Below are 6,994 nucleotides of genomic sequence, written 5' to 3'. Positions count from 1 at the left end.
CACCCTTCCTGTTAGATGTATTTGTGTATGGGTGTTTTACCTGTATTTCTGTGTGCTTCATGTGTGCAGTACCCAGGAAGGACATTGCATCCCCTGTGACCTGAGTTACAGATGGTTGTGAGCTGTCATGCAGATGCTAAGAAATGATTCTGGGTTTTCTGTAAGAGCAACCAGTGCTCTTAACCACTGAACCATCTCTCTAGCCTGTTGTTGTTGTTGTTGTTATTGTTGTAATTATGTGTTTGTGTGGGTACATGTGCATGTGAATGCAGGTGCCTACAATGACCACAGGATCCCACGGAGCAGAAGTTACAGTCACCATGAGCCACCAATAAGGATGGCAAAGTCCAGGTGTTCTATTAGAGCAACGAGTGCTCTTACCCACTGAGCCATCTCTTGAGTCCCTCATGAGACATTTCTAATTCCCAACACTGCTCCTGAGAAGTAGATGCTATAATTATCCCCACATCACTGACAAGGACTCACATTTCTGAAAGCCTGAGTTTTCTTATTCCCACATTGCCAGATATGTGGTTCTTGTTCTTGCTGACGTTCAAGGAATGAAAATAAAATGGCATTGTAGACTAGCTTTGGTGCCAAATATACTTGAGTTTCCTTGGTTCTAGGAAGGCTTCCCCAAGACCTTAACTCCTCTGGGCTTCCATTTATGGGGAGTCCCTTGTCACAGCTAACTCACTAGTGACTAGGCCATCATGCTAGTTAGTATCAGAAGTAGGCACTCATTTCTGCTGGATGTCCTTTTCTTCATCTTCTTGGCCTTGTCCTGGCCCCCAGTCATTGCAAACATACAAACTTAAAGGCAGTGGGGCCAGTGGCCAAGAGGAGAGACCTCAAATTCTTAGGCAGTAGCTCACACTTGAGTTCTGTGAGTGAGTGGGATAGAGAACGTGTTTCAAAGCCTTCTTGGAATGCAGTCTTAGGGTCTATTTCCCAGAAGCAGATCCTGAAATCCTACAGATGTCTCTGGGGAGGCCCCAGTAAGCATATCTTGGAAGAGGCAGAACAGGAAGAGGAAATGGGGGAGCTTTGGTCAGCAAAGACCCTTTGAGGGGCTGCTTGCTTCTAACTCATACACATATCTCTAGAATCTAAGACAAACCAGAAGTAGAAAGCCAGCATCCAAACCCAGCCTTCCAGGGGCTAGTGAGAGTGCACCCTGGGAGCACAAAAACTCTTTGACTTATGTGTGTTTCCTCAGGGACTCCTCCAAGGGACTGGCTGCTGGAAGGCCAAGCTCAGCATACATACAACACACACTGCATTCACTATACATGTAACACAGAAATCCACACAGCACACACAAAAACATACACGTGCACACACACACATGCACACATGCATGCACACAGAAGATCCAAGAATAGGTAGAGACGGACTTACTCTGGACAAGTGCTCTGGAACCTCCACCTGTCCACCTTGGGGGACAGTGGGCAGGCTGACTAGTCTCATCCTCCCTATCCTCCATACCCATCCAACTTCCTGTATCCCCCTTTATCCCTATCCTACTGTTTCTCCACTTGAAAAACATCACAAAAATGCCATCGTGAGTTCTTCAAACTTTGGATTTATTGATAGAAGATAGATAGATAGATAGATAGATAGATAGATAGATAGATAGATAGATAGATAGACAGACAGACAGACAGACAGACAGACAGACAGGTCTATGTTAGTATGTGCATATGTGGGTAGGCTTGTGCATGGAGGCATCCAGTGTCCTCCTCTGTCATTTCCTGCCTATTCTTCGAGGCAGGGGCCTCTCCCTGAACCTGGGGTTTGTGCTTTCTCATCTAGCTGGAGACTAGCCAGCTCCAGCAATCCTCATGCCTTCACCCACCACGTTTTCAGATTATGGGAATGCCTACAAATGTAGCAAGTGACATAGGTCCTGGGGTCTGAACTCTAATCCTCATGATGATGGAGCAGTGGTCTCAATAGCTGCTCCATCCATCTGTCTAGTCCCCTGTCCTAGACTCTTTAGCTGATGTCATATTATCTGCTGATAAAGAGAGGTCCTGTGATTTGAAAATATCCAAAAGGAGGCTAGAGAGATGGCTCGGTGGGGAAAGCACTTGCTGTACGTGTCAGGTACCTGAGCTGAGATCCTCAGAACACACATAAAGCTGGATGCAGTAGCACCAATCTGCAATCCCAGTATTTCTACAACTAGATGGGAGCAGACATAGGTGAACGCTCAGGAACTCAAAGGCCAGAGAGCCTGGCACGCACAGCAATAAACAAGCGACCCTGTCCCGAACAACATAGAAGGCAAAACCCCACACCTCAGGTTGTCCTCTGACCTCTGTGTAGATGTGCACTGTGCTATGTGCATTCACACATATACAAGTATATATAAACACATGGATATGCATGTACACCACACATTAAATAAGTAGATGTCCAGGCAACAGAAGAAAGCCACCTCTTCGGACATTTGTCTCAATACTTTTAGTGATGGCATGGTCTTTAATGTGTTGTCAGCCAGCCTTGCTTATGACTGCAGTGTTTATACACCCTTGAAAAATAACTGTAGGAGTAGCCAACCAATGACTGGTCCAACTTGAGACCCAGGCCATGAGAGAGTCCAGGCCTAACATTGCCTAAAGGGCCAGAAACCAGAGGCTAGATAGACCAGAAACCTAGGATAGAACCAAACATGACTGGCTAGTTAATTAAAAATTAAAAATCAATCAAATGATTCCTAATGATGCTCTGCTATACTTATTATAGGCCTGACCTAGCATAATTGTCATCAGAGAGGCTTCATTCGGCAAACATTGGGAGCAGATTCAGAGGTCCACAGCCAATCAAACATTAAACAATCTGATCCTGTGGGTTGGAAGAAAGATAGCAGGAGCCAGAGTGGTCAGGAACATAAGAAAATGGCCCACACAATCAACTAACTAGGGCTCATAGGTGCTCACAGAGATTAAACTGACCATCAGGGAGCCTGTCTGGGTCTAACTTACGTTCTCTGCATATATGCTGATATACTGTAGTTGTATAGCTTGGTTTTCTTGTGGGACACCGAAAAGTGGGAGCAGAGTGGGGGGTTCTCTCTGACTCTTTTGCCTGCCTTTGAGATCCTTTCCCTCCTACTTGGTTCCAATTTTAATGTAAGGATATGTGCCTAGTCTTATTGCAACATGATATAGCATGTTTGGTTGCTATCCCTGGGAGGCTTGCCCTTTTCTGAAGAGAAATAAGGGTGGGGTGGGGACTGAATCTGGGGGGATAGCGGAGGCGGAGAGGGGGACTGGAAGGAGAAGAGGAAGGGGAGCTGGTAGGGATGTAGTATATGAAAGTAAAATAAAATTCAAAAAGAAAAAAAGAAAAACAACCCATCCTTCAGCGCTGCACTCGGAGAGCTCCAGGGTACCTGACACAGAGCAGATGTTTAGCAAATGTGAAATGAGTGGCGGGAAACTCCCAACCTGTGTCTGGCGTTAACTCCAGCAGATGTCTCGCAGCCACCAGGAGCAGAAGTGCCTTATTCCCCAAGGTAAGCAGAGTGAATCCCATTACACAACGCACCTCTGCCCAGCTTCTGGCTTGGAAAGACTCTATTGACACCAGCCAGTAGGAACTAATCATTCTGGGGAGGAGTTAATGATGCATTTGATTGCCCTTCCTCAGGCATAGGATGGTGCCCTGATCCTGGAAACCAATTGTCACTCTCAGGTTAGTGTTTGGGATCTGTTCCCAGCCTAGGACACTATTTTGAAGACCTTTGGGAGACAAGGCCTGTCTGAAGGAGTAGGTCTGTCTCTAAAGTGTGCTTTAGTCCGTTGTCCTAGACTGAAATCCTCCAGAAACCAAGAGCCAACAAACCTTTCCTCCAGTACCTTGCTTCGTCAGGTATCCTGCTACAGCAACGAGAAGGGTAACTAATCCAGTTCTCAAGTTTGTTCCATAAGACCCTAGCTCCTGGCCACAGGCTCTTTCTCTTAGGAATTCAGAATTAGGACCGAAGAGACACTGAAAAAAATTACACCAGGTCTTCTGTAGCTCCGGCTTGACCTCAAATTCCTTATGTAGCTGACAATACCCTGAACCTTTGATTGTTCTGCTTCCACCTCCAAGGGTCCAGCGATTACTATTATCATACCCAGCCTAATTAATTTTTATGAATGGCATAGCATATAATAAACATTAAAAAGGATTAAAAGATCATTATTAATAGTGGCACCAGGGTAACTGGCAGGCAACTAGGTAAAAATGGTTTGGTTCATTAATTCACACCATAAATTCAAAATTAAAAACGATAGGCATGATGACACACCTGCACTGAGAAGGCTGAGGAGACATCTCCAGCCCCATACTAATTCATACACACACGCATGCACACACACACACACACACACACTGTAGCTGTCTTCAGACACACCAGAAGAGGGCATCAGATTCCATTACAGATGGTTGTAAACCACCATGTAGTTGCTGGGAATTGAACTCAGGACCTCTGGAAGAGCAATCAGTGCTCTTAACCACTGAGCCATCTCTCCAGATTAATTCATCTTAATAACTCCACATTTTTTAAGGCAAGGTCTTCCACTGTAGCCCAGGCTGACCTGGAAGGCCTGAATTGGCAATACTACTCCTGACTGACTCTCAAGTATTGGGATTACAGACATGGGCTACCGTACCTGGCTTTCCTTAGTACATTTTTATGTTTGTAAAAAAAAAAAAAAAAAAAAAAAAGCTCTTAGACACTCTTTTTTTTTTTTTTTTTTTTTTTAGTTGCCTTTATTTACCTTTATCTGCAGACAACTTCGTCACTAAATTTCACAATGATGCGGAGGACAGAGAGACTCTCAAACTTTGAGGAGGGGGAACATTAAGTGTTTCCCAACTCTGATTTTATACAAGCAAAGGAATGTAATCAGCATTTTTACAGAGATGCTACTGGTGTATGGCAGTGGCAATGGACAGACTGTGGCAGCTCCAATCTCCACCAGCATCCTACCTAGGTTATCCACAATGTTTTCACGTATTCTAAGTTTTTTTTTTTTTTCTTCCAGAGCTGGGGACCAAACCCAGGGCCTTGTGCTTGCTAGGCAAGCGCTCTACCACTGAGCTAAATCCCCAACCCCGTATTCTGTCTTAAATAATGAATGTTTATTTCATTTTCACTTGTTTGCAGGGGAGGTCACACAGCCAAGGCATTCTGGAGCTGGTCCTTTCACTTCACCATGTGGGACCTGAGGATTGCTCCACTGAGGTGAACAGGCCTAGCAGCAAGTGCCTTTAGCCAACTTGCCAGGCCCCTCCTCCTTTGTGAGCTAGCCTTGTGTATCCCAAGATGTCTTCAAATGCACCATGTAGCCAAGGATAACTTCGAACTTCTGATCCTCCTGCCTCTACCTCTCAAGCTCTAGAATTACAGGCTTGTGCCATCATATTGGCTTTTCTGCTGGAGATCCAACCCACAGCGTTGTCTGTGTTAGGCTCCACGGGTCACAGCTTTCCAACAACTGCTGGATTGTTGGTCTGGGTTTTCTTGGTTTTTTTTTTAAAGATTTATTTGTTTATTTAGTGTATGTGATTACACTTTCCCTGGCTTCACGCATACCAGAAGAGGGCATCAGATCCCATTACAAGACGGTCATGAGCCACAATGTCGTTGCTGGGATTTGAACTCAGGACCTCTGGAAGAGCAGTCAGTGCTCTTGACTGATGACCATTTCTCCAGGACTGTAGGTTTAATGTTCCAGAAAGTCTCTCCTCACTCACTGCATATCTCATTCTGTGACCTTGGCACGTCTCTCCAGGATTCATTTCCATGGAGCCAACTCCATGCTTAATCCGACTCGTTTTCCTGATAAGAGTCTTCCAAGAGAACACTTACCTATTTAAAAGTCAAAATAATATGGGGTTTAATAAACTGATTCCTTCACATATAAAATAATGGTCCAACATTGTGCTGGCAGTTACACAGAATGAGAAACATTACTTATGTACATTATTGGATTGTGTTCCCTTCCTGCTTAAAATTGTCTAGTTTCTTCTGTAGGCAATAAAGTCTCAAAGTATGGAGGAAGAAGCCATTTATCTTAGGGCCAGTGAGACGGCTCAGCAGGAAAAACACTAGCTGCCAAGACTGACAGCCTGAGTTTGACCAGACTCTTATAAGTCTTCCTGATGGTGCATGTGCACCATCAACCTGTAAATAAAACAATACAGAGTGGGCATGGTGGGGCACACACGTAGTCTTACCACTTGGGTGGGGGAGGCAGGAGGACAAAATAGCACTACATGAGTCCTTGTCTCAAAATATCAAAATAAGTATAACAAAATTTTTGTTGTTGTTCTGTTTTTCAAGACAGGATTTCTCTGTGTATCCCTGGCTGTCTTGGAACTCACTCTGTACACCAGACTGGCCTCAATATCACAGAGATCTGCCTGCCTCTACTTCCCAAGTGCTAAGATCAAAAGCATGTGCCACCATCACCCAGCAGTTTAAGATTTTTAATTACAATTTATATGGTGTGGAGATCCAACGCAGGGCCTGTGCATGCTAGACAATCATTTTACAATTGAGCTATATCTCCAACCCTCCATTTATTTTCACTTGTCTCTAGAAATGCAAAGGTTAGCATGCTCAAAGCCATAGTTTCTAAAAGTACTTGCCTGACAACCTGAGTTTGATCCCAGGGACCCACATAGTGAAAACAGGGAACCAGTCCTGCAAATTGTCCTCTGAACTACAAATATATATAACATACATACATACAACTATATATATATATGACAAAAGGGCTATACATATATATGTATCACACATATTAATTAAAACAACGAAAGGGCTATGAACGCCTGAACTCTACCTCAGCACACCCTCCTACACCTCAACACCGAGAAACCCCATATCACCCCCGCAAACATCGCGAGAACAGAGCAGTCCCTGAGGCCTCACCCGCTTAGCGAGCTAAAACCAGCCATTTCCTGTCTGACGGTCCTCTGACGTCAGAGA

The 6,994-nt window shown here is 44.6% G+C and overlaps 1 long non-coding RNA gene across 1 annotated transcript; it reads right to left on the bottom strand.

The window, feature by feature from the left end:
* Nucleotides 1-4,736: 4,736 nt before the first annotated feature.
* On the bottom strand, nucleotides 4,737-6,983 carry LOC120102320 (uncharacterized). Its single transcript, XR_015686720.1, has 2 exons — nucleotides 6,938-6,983; nucleotides 4,737-5,869 (listed from the first exon to the last, which is right to left on the bottom strand). It is a non-coding gene; the product is annotated as an uncharacterized LOC120102320 (long non-coding RNA).
* Between the last annotated feature and the right edge of the window lie 11 nt (nucleotides 6,984-6,994).

The sequence above is a fragment of the Rattus norvegicus genome, chromosome 4 (assembly GCF_021556685.1).
Source record: "Rattus norvegicus strain SHRSP/BbbUtx chromosome 4, alternate assembly SHRSP_T2T, whole genome shotgun sequence".
In the NCBI taxonomy this organism is placed as follows: Eukaryota; Metazoa; Chordata; class Mammalia; order Rodentia; family Muridae; genus Rattus; species Rattus norvegicus.
The sequence above is the reverse complement of the archived record's forward strand: the minus strand, read 5'-3'. Positions and strand labels throughout refer to the sequence as shown.